Source organism: Apodemus sylvaticus, chromosome 10, assembly GCF_947179515.1.
Source record: "Apodemus sylvaticus chromosome 10, mApoSyl1.1, whole genome shotgun sequence".
NCBI lineage: Eukaryota > Metazoa > Chordata > Mammalia > Rodentia > Muridae > Apodemus > Apodemus sylvaticus.
In genome coordinates, this window is record NC_067481.1 from 75,960,801 (window position 1) to 75,980,687 (window position 19,887).

Below are 19,887 nucleotides of genomic sequence, written 5' to 3' on the forward strand. Positions count from 1 at the left end.
AGTTGGAGTGGGTTGATTGAGGAACAGGGGGAGAGGGAGGGGTTATGGGATGTTTCCGGGCAGGGGGGCCAGGAAGGGGACAACATTTGAAATGTAAATAAAGAATATATCTAAGAAAAAATTGTTAAAAACTCAACTGGACAAAAACACAAAAGTAGTTGGCTATGAAATTACCAGAATCATAATGTCATCTTTTCAAATTTATATTACTGTTTTAAAAAGATATTAACCTCCTTAGAAGGTCAGAATACAGGAAAATTCTATTAATTTAGGGCTAGAAGGGAGAAGCAGAAATTGATTAAGTATTGGGAGGGAGGGATCTGGGTGGGGAAGGGGACAGGGAGGGGAAGAGGGGAACATGATCAGGTATTCTGAGGAGAGAGAACAGGACTGAAGCCCTGAGGGCCAGCAGAAAGAATCCAAATAGGCAACTTCAGGAGGTAGGAGGTGGGGGGGACCTTCTAGAAGGTGCCAGAGACCTGGGAACTAAGCAACTCTCAGGACTAAAAGGGAGGGACCTTAGATGAAATGTCCTACAGTGGAGAGAGGGAACTTGTTGAGTCTACCTCCAGTAGAAACACAGGGCATCAAGTGGAGGGATGGGGTTCTCATCCCACAATCAAAACTCTAACCCAGAATTGTGGGCTGAGAAGATGTAATCTGGACTGAAAAAAAATAGAAAGAGTAAAGAATAAATTTTAAAAGGCTGAAATAAAATTTCTGATGCATAAGTTAAAAAAAAACAAAAAATGTGGAGGCATAAAGAAATCCAGGCCTTTGATCTCAAATGTAGAAACAAAGACACAGAGATAGAAACTCTAAGACAAGTACTGCCCATTTGTCAATTCTTGATCTTAGAGCATAAGCTATTGGTGATCTGTTCAGGAACTTTTCCCCTGTGCCCATGTCCTCAAGGGTCTTCCCCAGTTTCTTTTCTATTAGTTTCAGTGTGTCTGGTTTTACATGGAGGTCCTTGATCCACTTGGAGTGAAGTTTAGTACATGGAGATAAGAATGGATCAATTCCCATTCTTCTGCATGCTGACCTCCAGTTGAAACAGCACCATTTGTTGAAAAGGCTATCTTTTTTCCATTGGATGTTTTCAGCCCCTTTGTCGAGGATCAAGTGGCCATAGGTGTGTGGGTTCATTTCTGGATCTTCAATCCTGCTCCATTGATCCACCTGCCTGTCACTGTACCAATACCATGCAGTTTTTAACACTATTGCTCGGTAGTATTGCTTGAAGTCAGGGATACTGATTCCCCCAGAATTTCTTTTGTTGTTGAGAATAGTTTTAGCTATCCTGGGTTTTTTATTATTCCAGATGAATTTGAGAATTGCTCTTTCTAACTCTATGAAGAATTGAGTTGGAATTTTGATGGGTATTGCGTTGAATCTGTATTTTGCTTTTGGCCAAATGGCCATTTTAACTATATTAATCCTGCCGATCCATGAGCATGGGAGGTTTTTCCATTTTTTGAGGACTTCTTCCATTTCCTTCTTCAGAGTCTTGAAGGAGAATTGGGTTCTGATGATACCAAGTAGCCTAGGTTTCTGTTGCTTGTGTTCTTGCCCTTACCTCTTGATATCTGGTTATCTCTGGTGTTAGTTGGTCTTGCTGTCTCGGTGTCTTGTCCCTCCTCCAAGCCTGTGTGTCAATACTCCTAGGAGACCCGTTTTCTCCTCATGGGATTTAGGTATGGAGGGCTGTAGCACAGGGTCAGCTCCGGGGTACAGATGGAAACTGGAAGGATCCTGTCTGAGGCTGCTCCTCAGTGTCAGGAGCCATAATGAGACAAGCTAATATACTAGCAGGTGATCGTCCTGAAATGGCCTGCTTCTGATCATTATATAATATGTGACAGCTGAGCCCTCATTCAGCAAGGTTGTGTGGGATGAATTTTAGGAAAGATTCCTGCTATTAATATGCTTTCTGTTGTTATTAAATATATATAATAATCAGTAAGTAATAGCACAACTCTTTGGAGTACATCTCTGCAGATCCACGAAGATGTACTTTCTTATAGTGAGGCTATGTAGACAAATAATGACTTAAGTTTTACTGATGATTCTATAAGAATTCCTAAAATTAGATCTGTGATTATTAAGCTCTTTAATAGTTGAACTTCTATTGGTCCTTTTCTGCTAGTGAAAACTGCAATGAGAACTCTACCACTCTCCCAAGTGTCACCAGTTAATTGCTCTTAGATGGCAACCAGACATTCTCCTACTCAGAGCACATTCCAAGAGGTGGTAAAGCAATTAACTAAAGGTCATAAAAAAGAGAACTGTGATTTGTTATAGGTGTTAGGACAGAAGATAAAATATTGACTGGGTTTATCTATACAAAAGTTCACTTATAACTTAGTTATCGTTTTAAACTTTCTATGAACCTTTAGAGAAGGCAAATCATAGCCGTCTAGCTAGATAATTACTCCTAATGGATATGCATGCAAACATTCTTTATTGTAAACTTCTATTTCAATTTATGACTTGATATTTTATATGAACTTGTGATAAACTTTGTAACATGTGAGCATGTATTCTGAAAAGATGTTTAAGGGCTGAGGACAAAGAGAGGAGGGACCAGAAGAATTCAGATGAGAGAAACAGAGCTGAGAGAAGAACTAAGCTGAGGAGAAGGTTTTAGTCAGAAGAGAACAAGATTAAGAGAATACAGAGTGAAATAACTTAGAAACTATAGGTAGCATAAAATAACTAAGAGAACAATGTGCAGGATGGAGAGGGAAAGAGGAAAAAAGAAGATGTTGCAGAGAGCAGAAGAAGCAGGCAGGCTTCTCCTCATCATGGGACAGGACTGGCCTCATGGTAAGGACAAGATAGGCTTAGTCTTGTTTTGATTTGCATTTCCCTGATAAGTAAGGATGTTGAACATTTCTTTAGGTGCTTTTCAGTCATTCGATATTCCTCAGGTGTAAATTCTTTGTTTAGCTCTGGACCCCATTTTTTTTGTTTTGTTTTGTTTTCCAGACAGGGTTTCTCTGTGTAGCTCTGGCTGTCCTGGAACTCACTTTGTAAACCAGGCTGGCCTCGAACTCAGAAATCCACCTGCCTCTGCCTCCCAAGTGCTGGGATTAAAGGCGTGCTCCTTCCAGGCTGTACCCCATTTTTAATGGAGTCATTTGGCTCTCTGGAGTCTACCTTCTTATATTCTTTATATATCTTGGATATAAGGCTTCTGTTGGATGTAGGGTTGGTAAAGATCTTTTCCCAATTTGTTGGTTGCCATTTTGTCCTTTTGACAATGTCCTTTGCCTTACAGAAACTCAGTAATTTTATGAGGTCCCATTTGTCAATTCTTGATCTTACAGCATAAGCTATTGGTGTTCTGTTCAGGAAATTTTCCGCTGTGCCCATGTCCTCAAGGGTCTTCCCCAGTTTCTTTTCTATTAGTTTCAGTGTGTCTGGTTGTATGTGGATGTCCATGATCCACGTGGACTTGAGCTTCAGAGGTTAATTTTTAACATAGCATTTTTTATCAATTCTTAGGGAATTTTACAGCATGTACCCAATCACACACATGTCCCAGTTCTTCCATGTCTGACCCAATTCCCTTGTGACCTCTTTGCCCCAAAAAAGTTAAAAATAAAAATAAACATTTTTAAATCAATAAAATATATTTTAAATTTAAAAAGATTAATTTAGAAACCAAAATCCAATTTGTGTTACCTATATACTCATTGTAGCAGAGTCAAACTTTCAGTGGCCTACCACATACATAGAACTGAGTCTTTCCATTCATGAACAACCACCTCCACAGAAATCTTCAACTATGCAGACATAACATCAGCATCAATATCTAATGTATTCAGAATTCTCTTTGATACCTTCCTGTTTAGGCTGGTCCTTCTCCTTTAGTAGGTGGGAAATGGAGTGGGTGTAGAGGTTGTCACAGAAGACTTCCATGTCCCTATTTCTCAACTGTGCATCTGCAATTACTGATGTAACTGCAAAAGTAGGTTCTTTGCTCCTTAGAGACAGTGGAAACAGGATCATGATCTTCCCCACTGTTTCTGACAAGACCAAAAATTGGAAGGGTCTCCCCTGCAGTAGGACCACAGACCTAGACAAGTCCCTCTGAGGTAGCCATGTGCTGTGGACATCAACATGGCTTCAAGTAGCAGCAAAGGCCACTTAGGTGAGTATGGCTTCATAGCCATGACATGATCCAATGACTTCAGGCAGCAGCCTAGAGCACATATATCTGCATGGTCATTGATTGGTGGTAACACTGGTCATAGTCATCAAACAAACCCTGGCTGCAATAGGACCACAGATGGAGACATGGCACTCAGTGGCATCATGAATTCGTGCATCACCATGGCCTCAGGGAACAGTACAGGCCAGTCACTTCAGCCTGGTCAGTACAGTCTTGACATATCCCATTCTCCCACTTTCCACAGAACATGTAGTTCTCTATTTCCTCTTTCCCATCTCACCATCACATTATTTGTTCATCACAATGGTCCCCACTGCTGGCACTACGAGACTCTGTGACTTCAGGTTATTTATTTATTTATTTATTTTTGTAATTTCTTTTTCTGTTTGTGTTTTTGTAATTTCTTATTATATGAGAATTTCACTGATACTACTTAACGCTGCCTTTATGCACACAGGTACAGTAGCATCTACTGGATCATGGGAAGCCTCTCTGGGGACACATCCCTGAGAAAATGGATTCCCTTTACCCCAGAAGCCATAAGTTATCAATAGATCCTCAGAAAGGGGTAGAACTCCACGAGTCCTTCTCCCAAAAACACTTGAGTTTTGACTGGCTTGATTTTGTGCAGGTCTTTGTATGCTGCTCACAGTCTCTGGGATTTCATGTATGCAACAGTCCCACCATGATCACAAATAGTGTTTCTCAGAAGATTTCTAATACCTCCAGCTCTTACAATCTCACAAGCTCTCTTCTGCAATGATCTGTGCACCTTGGGAAGAAGAGGGTGATACAGAATTGCCATTTAGAGATGAGTACTTTACAAACAGTTACCCTCAGCAAGTTGACCAGTCATTGGTCTCTATGAATTACAAACTACTATAAAATGAGCCTCTTGAATAAGAAAATATTTCACTGCCCCTGCTATTTCCTTTTTCTTTTTATTGGATATTTTCATTTACATTTCAAATGTTTTCCACTTTCTGGGTCTCCCCTTTGGAAACCCCCTATCCCATCCCCCATTCTCCTGCCTCTATGCAGGTGCTCTGCTTCTCAACTACCCACTCCCATGTTCCTGCCTTGGCATTCCCATACACTGGGGCATCAAACACTCTCAGGCCTAAGGGAGTCTCCGCCCACTGATGCCAACAAGGCCAACCTCTTCCACATATGCAGACATCACTGTGGGTCCCTCCATGTTTACACTTTGTTTGGTGGTCCATTCCCTGGGAGCTGGGGAGTGGTGGGGTGGGGTCTGCCCAGATGGCACTGTTGCTCCCAAATATGAGGCTGCAAAACCTCTCAGCTGCTTCAGTCCCTTTTCCAACTCCTACACTGGGGACCCTGCACTCAGTGCAATGGTGTGCTGCAAGCATCTGCCCCTGTATGCCTAAAGCTCTGGCACAGCCTCTCAGGAGACAGCCATCTCAGGTTCCCTCAGCAACCACTTCCAGCAACCACAATAGTCTCCAGGTTTGGTGACTGTATATGGGATAACCTATTCCACAGAATAGAAACTGAAGGAACACTACCCAATTCATTCTATGAAGCTACAATTACATTTATACCTAAACCACACAAAGATCCAACAAAGAGAACTTCACATCAATTTCCCTTATGAATATCAATGCAAAAATACTCAATAATATTCTCCCAAAATGGATCCAAGAACATATCAAAAAGATCATTCACCACGATCAAGTAGGCTTCATCCCAGGGATGCAGGAATGGTTCAATATATGGAAATCCATCGATGTAATCCACTACATAAACAAACTCAAAAAAAAAGCACATGATCATTTCATTTGATGCTGAATAAGCACTAGAAAAAATTCAGCATCCCTTCATGTTAAAAGTCTTGGAAAGATCAGGAATTCAAGACCCATACCTAAACATAGTAAAAGCAATATACAGAAAACCAGTAGCTGACATCAACCTAGAGAGAAACTTGAAGCAATCCTACTAAATCATAGGCTAGACAAGGCTGTTCTCTTTCTCCATGTCTCTTCAATACAATACTTAAAGTTCTAGCTAGAGCAATTAGACAACAAAAGGAGGTCAGAGGTATACAAATTGGAATGGAAAAAGTCAAACTATCACTATTTGCAGATGATATGATAGTATATTTAAGTGACCCCAAAAATTCTATCAGAGAACTCCTACAGCTGATAAACTACTGACCCAGCTATCTCTACAAGTAATGGGTGGCATGATCAAGCAGGCTAACTGCTAAGCTTTGCTGATGTGCGTACTGCTTGCTTGGTCGCTTGCATGCTTGGATGACTAAGGCACCTGCTGTACCTCTGATACAGAATCAAGCCTTCCCCAAACCCAGACAAGATATGAGTTAGTCTGCCCAAAATATTAACTTTGTGGGTTTTCCTTTTATAATCCTTTCGCTGGCAATAGCTTAGGCCTTGTCCTGGACAGATTCTTTTTAATAAAATGTCTCTAATTTACTAAAACCAAACCTCAAGTCAAACTGGTAAACCTCTAAACCCAAGACCTACACAGGATAGCTTTCTCAGGGGTAGATGCTATCACATGAGTTAGCAGTCTCCCAGAGGAATCCAGAGTATCAGAACAGTTTGGCCTGTTTGTAACCTTATCTACACTTGAATGTGGAAAGTTGCCCCTTGATTCTTACAAACTAGCCATTTCCAGGAATAGAAACTGAAACCTACTCTGAGTACAGACTCCTCCTTGGGTGTTTGAGATGAATAGGACTCAGAAGCAGGCAGAAAAGGGCTGTTGAGTGAGGACAAAGAAACTCAGGGAGTTCAGACTATTCGTCCCACAGCCTCCTCCTTTTTTGTGCAGCTCTTCCTGGGACACCAGAACTCCACACATCACGTCTTCCCTTCATAAGCATCCTGAATCTGAATTCCAGTTTTAGATAAAGACCTTTCCTGTGAGGAGAACCATCACAGAAGTGTTATTGCCACCAGATCAAGGTCACCACTGCTGAAGTAAATGAAGGGTGTCAGGGTTTAGCTTGTTCAATAACCCAAGATGTGTGTTAACACGAGGAGTGGAGTCCTGACACCAGGACAGGAGAGCTTGGGCTTTGTACTCAGGGAGCATCCTGGGAACAGGAGTATCCTTCAGTGGCCATCTTCTGGACCACAGAGCATCCCAAGGCAAACAGGCAACACCTTCCTTCCACCTGTGTGTTGTGGGCATTGACTGTCTTCTTGAGCAGTCAACCTTAGATGAAAGATGCCGGGTTGGGATTCTCAGATGCCGGTGGAGTCCACGCTGTAGGTTCTTCATTTCTCACATGGAGATGCAATCCCAGATGAGAAACAGTCACAGACAAGCTCTGGAAGGTCATTTTAGACCCTCTGGTTTTCAAAGATTCTTCTGTCATCGGTCACTTGTTATTCTAAAGGGCCTATTTTGTAGTTCTTCCTGTTTTTCTCTTGCAGTTTGCAAAAAAATTTGCTCTATATAATCACAATTTTAACTATAATATGACTTCAGGAGTTTCTTTTCTGCCCTGTATATCTGGAGTTCAACATGCTTCATGTATTTATCTGGGTATGCTTTTTCTTTGTTGCTAGGATTCCTTGAAATTTATATATTCTTTGTTCTGAGTTATGCAAGACAAGAAAGACACTGCAGTATGTGTTAAAGCTTGGCAAACAGCAGAAGAGAGTCTCTGATAGAATGAACGCCACAGAGCCTTACAGAAGCACTTTCAGTGATCACCACAAAAAAGGTCCTTTTAGTAATTCAATTCCCACAGACCAAAACCTCTTGCTTGATCTAGGAGTTGTCCGATAGAATCATTACCTGAGCAATTCTCAGCCACACGAGGCATACCTGGTTGGCCAGGTATGTCTTGGGACTGAGCACATGCTAAGGTTCTGAAATTCCCAGGAATCAGCAACCCCATTAATTCTCAGATAACAGTCACTTATTGTTTTCAAGAGCTTAACTTCAGACCATAAGTGGCCATCACTCCAAAGTAAATGCCAAGTGCAATGACTCTTCCAATTTGCCCACTGCATCTACCTTTTGTTTAAGCTCTATTCAGTTTTCTTGTGAATTAAATTTATGTTGAAGATCATGCACCCTTCCAGTAAATACAGTGTTTTCTCTATCCTACCATTTCACAATCTTACACAAAGAAGCCTATAAACTTATGAGTAGAAAGACAAAGATAGCAGTTGCTAGACCAAGGAATCTATTTGAATGATACACAAGATTGAATAAAGCTAAAGTATCTGCACTGCTTTCCATGACATCCACTCCAGTGTTATCAGGCAAGCTTTGTGAGAAAGTGTCCTTAATTTCTTGCTGAAAATTATGAATAAGTTAAGAAGAATGAGGGTGGCCCACCAAATGCATTTAACCTTTTTTTTCCAGTCATACTTGTTCTTGTTGAAAGAACAAGTTCTTTTTGAAAGAATAAATTCTGGCTCCCTGGTGCAAATGGTGGCTGGAAGACACCTGTCCCAGCTGGTCCACTGATTGTATGCCCTGTGTCCTCCAAGCTGTTGGTAATTTTTAAGTAAGGTCTAGTCCAATTAATATTTCCCAATAGTTTTTGAAAATCATTGTCTTTAATTCATCAATCCTAAGTTGCAACTTTTGAGATATGATAAATTCACTATAAATTGTTTTTCCCAAATAATTTATTGGCTTGTTATGTTGTATTTTATCAGGGGCAATAATTAATCTAGACATGGTCAATATGCCAATCATATTTTTCAAAATTAATTCAGTTAAATCCTTTGTTTTTTCTTTTATAATTTTTAAGGGTCTTTGTCCAGTACTCTTCTGAACCCAAGCTACCACTTCTGTGAAGCCAAACCCCTCCTTCCCTCTAGATTGTTTTAATATTGGGTTGAGGAGGTGTACATAGGGGAGAAGGAAATCTTGGTGTTTTTTTCTGCTTTGTATTTTATTTTACATATAATGTAAAATAAAAGCCTTTTCATACCTGGCACTAATGGATCTTAATGCTTGATCCACAAATTTCTGACAAAGAGTTGAACTACCCTGGAATAGAACCTTCCATTGATACCTTTGAGAGGGCTTTTGAAAATTAATAGAGAGAGCCTTTGGTCATCATTTGCACCAGAGAGCCAGGCACTCCACAGCCTTCTGTGCACAGCCTGCGGGGAGAGAGGGATCTGCCAGCAGATCCTCCACTCCTGAGCACAGAGGTGAGAGCTCCACTTTCTCTCCAATATCTCTCTGGAGGGGAACAGGTAGGAGCACACACCTCCTTCGTCAGCCTCCACTCCCTGTAGAGCATTGATGAGACTGGACTTTCCAGCCCCAGTCTCCCCCATCACTGCAGTGTTCAGTGGGGCTTTCTCAATGTCACCCAGAGCACTGCTGATTGCAGAAACTGTATCCTGAAGGTTTCCAAACTCTAAGGATGATTCAATGAAGGCAATTAATTCCTGAGACAGGACTTTGGTTTTCATCTTGAAATTTGAAGATTTGTGCCAAAGCTGGAGGGCAAATTGGGATCCTCCTATGGAGGGGGTTTAGAATAGGAAGTCTGACCCATGCCTGGGAAATATCGATGGTACCTAAGGGAGGAAAGAAGCAAGAAGGTCAATCAATTAGTTCAGAAAGAACAGCCAATGGGAGAGCATGGTCCAGTATCTGCCCGCACATTATAAACAGGGACTTTCTTCCCTTTAATTGAATGTGCAAGACTGAACAACACTTACTCCTGGCTTTACCTTTAACTTTGGTTTGACTCACATTCTTTAACCTTTGACTATTTTCTTTACAGTTTACTGCTTAGATGGTCTATCTAATCCTGATTTTACTTTGGTATTTGGTATCTGCCTAGAAACTTTTCCATTTCATCTAGATTTTCCTGTTGCGTTGAGTATCGACTTTTGTAGTAGGATCTGATGATTTTTTTGAATTTCTTCAGTTTCTTTTGTTATATCTCCCTTTTCATTTCTGATTTTGTTAATATGGATACTGTCTCTGTGCGCTCTGGTTACTCTGGCTAAGGGTTTATCTGTCTTGTTGATTTTCTCAAAGAACCAGCTCCTGGTTTTGTTTATTCTTTGTATAGTTCTTTTTGTTTCTACTTGATTAATTTCAGCCCTGAGTTTGATGATTTCCTGCTGTCTACTCCTCTTGGGTGTATTTGTTTCTGTTTCTTCCAGAGCTTTCAGGTGTGCTGTTAAGCTGCTAGTGTAGGCTTTCTCCAGTTTCTTTTTGGAGGCACCTAATGCTATGATTTTTCCTTTTAGCACTGCTTTCATTGTGTCCCATAAGTTTGGGTATGCTGTACCTTCATTTTCATTAAATTCTAAAATGTCTTTTATTTCTTTCCTTATTTCTTCCTTGACCACGGTATCATTGAGTAGAACATTGTTCAGTCTCCATGTGTTTGTGGACTTTCTGTTGTTTTTGTTGCTATTGAAGACCATCCTTCATCTGTAGTGATCTGATATGAGGCATGGGTTATTTCAATCTTCTCATGTCTGTTGATCTGTGTTTTGTGACCAATTATGTGGTCAGTTTTGGAGAAGGTACCATGAGGTGCTGAGAAGAAGGTATATTCTTTTGATTTAGGATGAAATGTTCTATAAATATCTGTTAAATCTGTTTGGTCCATAACTTCTGTTAGTTTCACTGTGCCTCTGTTTAGTTTTTGTTTCTCTGATCTATCCACTGATGAGAGTGTGGTATTGAAGCCACACACACTTATTGTGTGAGGTGCAATGTATGCTTTGAGCTTAGTAAATGTGGGTGTCTTTGCATTTGGAGCATAGATGTTCAGAATTGAGAGTTCTTCTTGGTAGATTTTTTCTTTGATGACTATGAAGTTTTCTTCCATGTCTTTTTTGATGACTTTTGGCTGAAAGTTGATTTTATCCGAAATTAGAATGGCTACTCCACCTTGTTTCCTGGAACTATTTGCTTGGAAAATTGCTTTCCAGCCTTTTACTCTGAGGTAGTGCTTGTCTTTGACATTGGGGTGAGTTTTCTGTATGCAGCAAAGTGCTGGGTCTTGTTTACGTATCCAGTATATTAGTCTATGTGTTTTTATTGGATTTATGGAACCAGTAGAATTAATCTTCTATCCCCTAAAGGCAGATTCATGAAGCATATAAAATGTATTATGAAAATTCTACATAGCATCAGCTATGGATAACCATGCATGAAAAGTTCTATGTAGACTTTGAGTTCTGTTACCTACACAAATAGGAGTACCCTGGACTCCTACAATGCAGTTCATAATTTCTGTACCCTCTTCCATATGCTTAGCACTTCCCCACTTGTCATAAGGATCAAGTAACCAAATAGATTTATTAACCACCAAGGGGTTATCCATATCTCCCCCAATTTACTCCTGTGTTAATTGTGGGATTAGGAATATAGGCCCAATATGTATGCTTGGTCCCCATTGCTGTAAAACTTAGACAGACAGCATAGCAATGAACAAAGTTGCACCATTCAAAGGTTTTTGTCAAAGATTTATCAATTCTGATGGTGTCCACAACACTTGGCTTCAATTCTCATGTCAAAATATGTTTGGTTTTCATCAAACATTCATCGTTAATGATAAGGGGTTGCAGACTGTTCTCATTGGCCCACCACCATCTGAACAACAAAGCATAAGAAGTGTTACAGAAACTGTGAACAAGGTGATATGTCTTTGTGTGTGTGCGGGGGGTATGTTTGTATGCAATGTGTGTGGGTAGGGAAAGACATGTATGTGGGCTGGAAGGCTATAACATGGAATACATACTGAATACATTGAGTGGTTCATACTCATTTCACTACATTGTTAAGGACAGTCACTGTTGGTCCCTTCACTTGAGAACCTGGGAGCACGAGCCAGGGGACAGCGCAGCTCCAGCTCTGGATAGGGAATAATGCCAGCTGTGCACAGGACCTACCGAATGGGAGGTGAGCAAACCAAGCCCTGGCCAGTGAGCACTGTCTGCCCTACCGCCCTGCAAGCCTCAAGTCAGGAGTGTTCCAGGTTCAGCAAATAAATGTAGTCAATGAAATAAGAGCACTCCTGGGCAGGGCATCTGCATGCATGGGTGAGGATCTGGAACAGCATCTACACACACATGTTGACCTACACACACACACACACACACACACCACCACCACCACCACCACCACCACCAGCCCTTACTCTGTTCCCCTGTCTTCCTTCCACATGTGGTCCCAGGAATCTTAAAGGTTCCCCACGGGTTGGAATCCAGTTTCCTCCTGTGTCTGTCCTTTAATTACTACACCCAGCACTGAACTCAGCAGAGCTGGTCATGAATCACCCCCTCCCACTTCCTGTTTATCCTCCTAAGAGCAAAAAAATGGTACAGACCTTTCCAAACCATGCTTCTGAATGCCTGGGGGAATTTCTTCCTTTATTTCTTAGTTGACCAAGTTATCATTGAGTAGAGAGAGTGTTGTTCAGTTTCCATGTGTACGTAGGCTTTCTGTTGTTTTTGTTATTGAAGATCAGCCTTAGTCTGTGGTGATCTGATAGGGTGCTTAGAATTATATCAGTCTTCTTATATCTGCTGAGGTCTGTTTTGTGACCAAGTATATGGTCAATTTTGGAGAAGGTACCATGAGGTGCTGAGAAGAAGGTATATTCTTTTGTTTTAGGGTAAAGTGTTCTATAGATATCTGTTAAATCTATCTGGTTGAAAACTTATGTTAGGTTCACTGTTTCTCTGTTTAGTTTGTGTTTCCCTGATTGATGAGCGTGGGGTGTTGAGGTCTCCCACTATTATTATATGGGGTACAATGTGTGCTTTAAGCTTTAGTAAAGCTTCTTTTATGAATATGGGTGTCCTTGTATTTGGAGAATGTAGGTTCAGAATTGAGAGTTCATCTTGGTAGATTTTTCCTTTGATGAGTATGAAGTGTCTTTCCTTATCTTATGTGGTACATTTATACAGTGGAGTATTACTCAGCTATTAAAAACAATGAATTCATGAAATTCTTAGGCAAATGGATGGAGCTAGAAAATATCATCCTGAGTGAGGTAACCCAGTCACAAAAGAACACACATGGTATGCACTCACTGATAAGTGCATACTAGCCCTAAGCTCAGAATACCCAAGATACAACTCATAGACCACATGAAGCTCAAGAAGAAGGAAGAAAAAAAGTGTGGATACTTTGATCCTTCTTAGAAGGCATAACAAAATACTCATGGGAGCAGAGACTTAAGGAGAGGCAGTCCAGACACTGGCTACATGGGGATCCATCCCACATGCAGTTACCAAACACAGACACTCTTGTGTATGCCAGGAGGTGCATGCTGACAGGAGCCTGATAAACCTACTTCCTGAGAGGCTTTGCCAGAGCCTGACATGTACAGAGGCAGAGGCTCACAGGGAACCATTGAACTAATCACGGGGTTCCAAATGGAGGAGTTAGAGAGAGGACTGAGGAGCTGAAGGGGTTTGCGGCCCCATGGGTAGAGCAACAATGCCAACCAACCAGAGCTCCCAGGGTCTAAACCGCCATCCTGGGAACACCCATGGCTCCAGCATCGGTGTATATAGCAGAGGATGGCCTTGCTGAGCATAAGAGGGAGAGGAGGCCCTTAGTTCCATAAAGGCTGGAAGCCCCAGTGTGTGGCAATGTGAGGGTGGGGAGGTGACAGTGGGTGGGTGGGTGGGGGAACACCCTCAAAGAAGCAGGAGGAGGGGGAATGGAATAGGTGGTCAGGGTGGGGGTGGGGTGGGGAGAATGGGGAAAGCAGATAACATCTGAAATGTAAATAAATAAAATATCCAATAAAAGAAAAGTGACAAATTGTATCCTGGGTAATCACAACAAACATGTCCACTCACCCTAGATAGGGACCTGAATAGGTAGGGAACTGAATACAGACCAAGATACCGATACCACCAAAGTCCAACTTGTTGAGGCAGGGGGTTTTATTGGGGCTTTTAACAGCAGCAGGAAATACTCAAAAACAGCTTCATCACCAAGGTCCACCCCTGCAGGAGTGACAGCTCACTAAGGCTGGGAACCTGCAGCAGCTTAGCAGGTCAGAGAGTGTCTTTACAAGTGATTCTGCTCTAACCCTCCTCCAGGCAGCCCACTGGGTTTCTGCTCCTTCCAGGAAGCTGGTCTGGACGCTGGGTCAGTTCAGCTTTAGATATTATGACTTACTCTGTCAAGGAAGGCCCTAGTTAAACTAGTCAGGTTCAGTGCTTCTGATTCTGTCTGCCTTTGCCTGTGGTGTGTGTGTATGTGTGTGTGTGTGTGTGATTTTGTGTGTTTCTCTATCTCTCAGTGTGTCTCTGTGTCTCTGTGTGTCTCTTATTCTTTCCTCTCTCTGTCTCTCTCTCTCTCTCTCTCTCTCTCTCTCTCTCTCTCTCTCACACATTATCCAACCTGCTCCTCTTTACACCCCATTCTTGTAAGATCCTGCCAGGAGATATATGGGTTACAAACTGCAGAGCTGCCCTGAACCTCTGAGAGCACCATGGCTCCACTTCCCTGCCCCTTGCACTGCGTTTTGATGAGAAATTTTCCTCCATCTTCACTGTGAGTACCTGTCTCTGATTCCATGCAGAAGTCCACTCTCTATCAAAATGACTCCACGGTGGCATTAAATTGGGAGCCACCCTCACCAACCCCACTCCTGGCCACACCTGGCACAAACTTCCTAACCACAGAGACACAGACTGTAGGGACAGGAGGCTAATCCAGTCCTCTTCCCTGCTCTAGCATTTTCCTTTGTGATACTGTGTGTCTGCGGCCATTCAGACAGTCACAAGACTGACTGGAGGTTTGGTTTTAGTAAATTAGAAGTGTTTTATTAAGGAGACTGACCAGCCGGGCAGTGATGGCACTCGCCTTTAATCCCAGCACTTGGAAGGCAGAGGCAGGTGGCTTTCTGAGTTCGAGGCCAGCCTGGTCTACAGAGTGAGTTCCAGGATAGCCAGGGCTACACAGAGAAATCCTGTCTCAAAAAGCCAAAAAAAGAAAGAAAAAGAAAGAAAGAAAGAAAGAAAGAAAGAAAGAAAGAAAGAAAGAAAGAAAGAACCTGACCAAGACCAAACCAGAGAGAATTCTCAAAGTAAGGTCCCAGCTATTGTTAGCTTAAGAATTATTGAGGGAAAATCCACAGTTATTACTTGGGGGATCAAATGAACTCATATCCTACCTGGATGTGGCAACCTTGATTCTGTACAGTCCTCCAGCAGGGCCCTCAGCCATCCAAGCAAGCATTTCATACAACAGCAGAGCTTAGCAATTAGCTTGCTTAATCCTGTGACTTATTACCTTCTAAGACTATCTGGCAGGCAGTGAAACATTTTTTGAACAATTAGCAATTTTTTAAGGATGGCTCAACTGCAACAGGAAATAGTCCACCTGGCCAGCTGACAGAGTACATTCAGAGTAGGAGCAACTTCCTCATGGCTATACAAGATAAAAACAATTTTGCTTTTACAAAATGTAGCACAGTAAATTTAACACTTTAGCCATAATATTCACTATCACCATAGAGTTTTCTATGAGGGAGCTAGGGATATAATCAAGTGGTAAGTTACTGTCTTTCAAAGAGGAAGTTATGAATGGGATACCCAGAATGCACCTAAAAGACAGGCATAGTGGAGAGAGTTTATAATTCCAGCACTGAGGAAAGAGGGAGGCAGATCCCTGGAGCTCAATTGTCAACCACAATTACCTAATTGGTAAAGTCCAGGCCAGTGAATGTGTCTACCTCAAAATAAGGAAAATGATATCTGAGAAACAATAGCATCTACACACACATGTCCACATACATACACAAAGAGAGTGAGCGAGAGAGAAACAGAGACAGAGAAACACAAAGAGAGAAAGAGAGAGAGAGAGAGAAAGAAACATGAAATAATGTCAAGTCAGCAGGACAACAGGCACGGGGCAGGGTTACATCAAGTGTCTGCAATCATTGAAACATGGGCTCACTGGGTCTGAAAGTCAGTACTGACCCAGCAATATATGACATCATCTGAAAACAGGGTTTTGAGGTAGGGAAGCAGACTGGTCAGTGTGGGGTGGGAGCCCTGACTCAGGACTAGGCTACCAAAGTACCCACTACAACACTTAGGGAGCCCTGGAGTTGGCCACTTCAGCACAGCTCCGCCTCCCTTTCTGTTGAAGGAAGTGAAAGCTTTTTAAGCTCACTGTGTAAACCAGACAGACAGTTCTGGGAATAGAAACCAAAACCTCCCCTCACTGCAGGCCCTCCCTCAGGGACAAGGCAGGAAGGTTTCAGATCTAGGAACTGCAGAGCAGAGAGCAAAGACTGTGTGGACAGAGATCTGCAAGGAAATCTGAAGACATCTGCCTTCACTTCCCAGCCGTTCTTCTCTCCAGAGCTCCAAGACACCAACACTGCATCCATTTGTCTCCTGAACCTCCCAGCTTAGAGGATTCCAGGGAGATCTACCAGTGACCTTGCTCCAAGGGAAGAGGTGACATCACAGGAGGGCCACTGGCATCACTGCTCAGGAGCAGGTATGTGAAGGGTTCTAAGTTCCGCTTGACCAGAAACCCTACTTACTGTGGTATCAATGACGGTCTCCTGGCACCAGGGCAGAGGATCTTTGATTATGGCTTATTTCACTCAGGGGTTGCTCACAGAAAGGACCTTCTCTGTCTTCTGCACCACAGAGCACTCCCAACCCACCAGGCAGCAACAAACTTCCCAATGACCCTCACATCCTGGGTCTGTTGCACCTCTGATGCCAGCTTGAGTTTGGAGAAAGAGGGCAGCTTGTGTGACCAGATTCCTCAGAGTCAATGCGAGAACCTCTTTGGGTGGAGGGTTTAGTTGTGTTTTATTTCATTTTTGTTGTTGTTGTTTTTGGTTTTGGTTTTGGTTGAGACTGACTGATCCCACTGTGTGCCTTTGGTAGAGAACATGTAAATCAGGATTACCTCAAACTCAGAGATCCATCTGCCTCTGCCTCTCTGCCTCCTGGGGCTAAGATTACAGGCATGCAGCACCACACCCAGCTATACTGGAACTCTTTGATTTACTCCAGGAGGATAAAATCCTATACAGAGCACCCACTGCTATTTCCTCTTCTAGAAGGGAACTGTGAGAAGCCATTATCAACACAACCAGCACTAACAATACCTTGACTGTTTGGGGGGAGGGGGAGTCAAGGGAGGTTCAGGAGCCTCCTAATCAGCAGATATGGGGAAGTAGCCCACTCTTGGTTCTAGGATTCCCACTAAATAGTCTTTGGCTTCTGGGAGGAGTTTCATCCACCCACTCAGGATATCTCGGTTCAAACTTTATTTTGTTTTTTATGGACTTGAGAAAGGAGCATATGTCCTTATACTTTGTTCATACATACCAGTTTTTGGTTGACTCCACCACAGTCAGTCCTGTGCTGCAGCTCTCTGGCTGTCCTCTGTTCAAACTTCTCAGTTCCCATAATTCCCCACCACCACTTGTATATCCCATGTATGCTACTATCTATCTCCCCCAAAGCTATTTTTACCCCTTTTATGGGCCCCCTTTCAGTTTCCTGGCCTCTACAAACACTTCTTACAACAAAAATGTACATGCCTAAAAATGAAAAGCTGAAATCCACATATGAGAGAGAGCATCAGGTTTGCCTTTCTGACATTGGGTGAATTCACTATTTAGTAGCTCTGCCAGCTTGTGTGAAAATTATACAGGTCCATTTATATGATGCATGATCTGTGGCACATTTTCATTTTCCACTTATCATCTAGGCTGATTGCATCTCCAGCTATTGTCACTAGAGCAGTAATGAACAGGATGTCCCAGTATCTTTGTGCTAGGATACAGAGTCCTTTTGGGGAACACCCAGGTTTGCTGTCACTGATTCCATGGTGGCTGTGCTTGCTTACAACCCCACAGCAGCAAATGACGACTCCCCTTCCGTACATCCACATCAGCATCTCTTGCCATTTTCTCTCTTGATGAAAACCTCTCTGACTCAGGTGAGATGAAATCCCAAAGTAGCTACAATTCGCATTAAAGACTGAGGATGCTAAACATGGTAAAAACACATATATTTCTTGGCCATCTGTATTTCTTCTTCTGAGAACTCTGTTCAGTTACATGGCCCATGTTTTGATTTGGCTGTTTTCTTGTTGATCAGGCTTTTTGTTTTAAGTTCTTAGGATATTTTGACATTAATCTTCTGTTGATGAATTGCTGACAAGTATGCCATCTGGCAAGCTGTCTCTTTCCTTGTCTATACAGAAGCTTTTAATTTCCAGGAGCTCCTGCTAGTAACATGGCCATATTTCCTGAGCAGCTAGAACCCTACTGGGGAAGCCCTACCTATGGCTTCTTCTTGAAGTGTTTCTCTCCAGAGTTTTGAGCACCATTTCTTAGGGGAAAGTCCTTTCTCCAATAAGATCCTTTGTAAGAAAAAAGAGAAAATCGAGGAGGAAGGAAAAAAAATAAAGTCAGGTGATTATAGGCCTGTATGTTTATGTCTGCCTTGTCTGTGCTCTCCTGCTTTTTAATGTGTCTGGTATCCAGGCAACACCATGTGCTTTTGTTACCGTGGTTCTGAAGCAGAGCCTGAATCCAAGGACAATGATGTCACCAGCATTTTCCCTCCCTCAGGCCTGCTTTGTTTGTCTGAGATCTTTCATGCTTTCAACTAAACTTTAAGATTTTTTTCTATTTCATAAATTATGGCCTTAGAATATTGATAGGAATTGTCTTGAATCTGTAGGTTAATTTTCTTAAGTCAGCCATTTTTATGACATGAATTTTTCTAATCCTTTGACATGAGTAGGTTTTTTTTTTTTTTGGTTTGTTTTTTTTTGGGGGGGTTGGTGATTTTTTGGGTTTTTTGTTGTTGTTGTTTTGGGTTTTTTTTTTTTTTTTTTTTTTTTTTAGTGTCTTCTAATTTTTTTGAAGCTTTTAAAGTTTTCATTACAGACAGCTTTTTCCTCCTTGGTTAGGCATATTCCAAGGTGTGTTATTGGGGAGATGAAGGTTGTAAATGGGATGATTACCTGTGTCTTCTTTAGCATGTTTGTCATTGGTACACATGAAGGTGACCAAGACTTTTATGTTAATTTTGAATTCTGTCAGTTTGCTGAAATGATTGTAAGAGTTCTCTGAGGAAGACTTTGGCTTCTATTATGGATAGAACCTTATATTATCTTTGGCTCTTCCCCTTATGATTTATATATTTTTTTCTTGGGTCTTGTCCTAGCTCAGACTGCTAAAACTAAACTGAATGAAGAGTGGATAATAAATGGAAACCCTTGTCTTCTTCCTCTTTTCAATATATTTGCTTACCGATTTTTGCATTCAGCACAACATTGGCTGTTTTCCATATACAGACTTTATTCCTTTTCTTTTATTAATTTTAATTTTTATTATTATATTCAATACAATATATATTTTTATACCACTCATAAAAATGATGGACCTGTTATTTAATGAGCATAAAAAGATAAAGTCTTTTTGTTTGTTTATTTTGTTTTTAGTAGAGCTTAAAATCTTGGCTCTTACTGTGGTATAAACCCAAAATAAGAACAAATTTTAGACATTGGAGTTCATTGTAATAAGGCTGTATTTCAATGTCCCTCACATTCCCAAAGGTTTTTACCTCCATAGTAGCTAAGTTAAGAGCTGACAGTTCTGCTGTGCCAAGGAATGAATTGTAGACACAATTATTTAGATACAGATTTTCCTGATATGAGCAAAGCTATTTCACTTGAGTGATTGTCATCATTCTCAG

The 19,887-nt window shown here is 41.6% G+C and overlaps 1 protein-coding gene across 10 annotated transcripts in view; it reads left to right on the forward strand.

Annotated features, from left to right (window-relative positions):
- The window catches only part of LOC127693473 (T-cell-specific guanine nucleotide triphosphate-binding protein 2-like), a 444,108-nt gene that overhangs the window by 119,605 nt on the left and 304,616 nt on the right, over positions 1 to 19,887 (forward strand). Inside the window, exon 1 of one of the 10 annotated variants that reach the window (XM_052194355.1) lies at positions 16,322 to 16,654. The exons of 8 other annotated variants lie outside the window; for them this stretch is intronic. The gene's annotated coding sequence lies outside the window, so the exon portion shown is untranslated. Of the gene's footprint in view, positions 1 to 16,321; positions 16,655 to 19,887 lie in introns of those variants that run through there. One more of the 10 variants, XM_052194363.1, reaches the window with a different exon arrangement.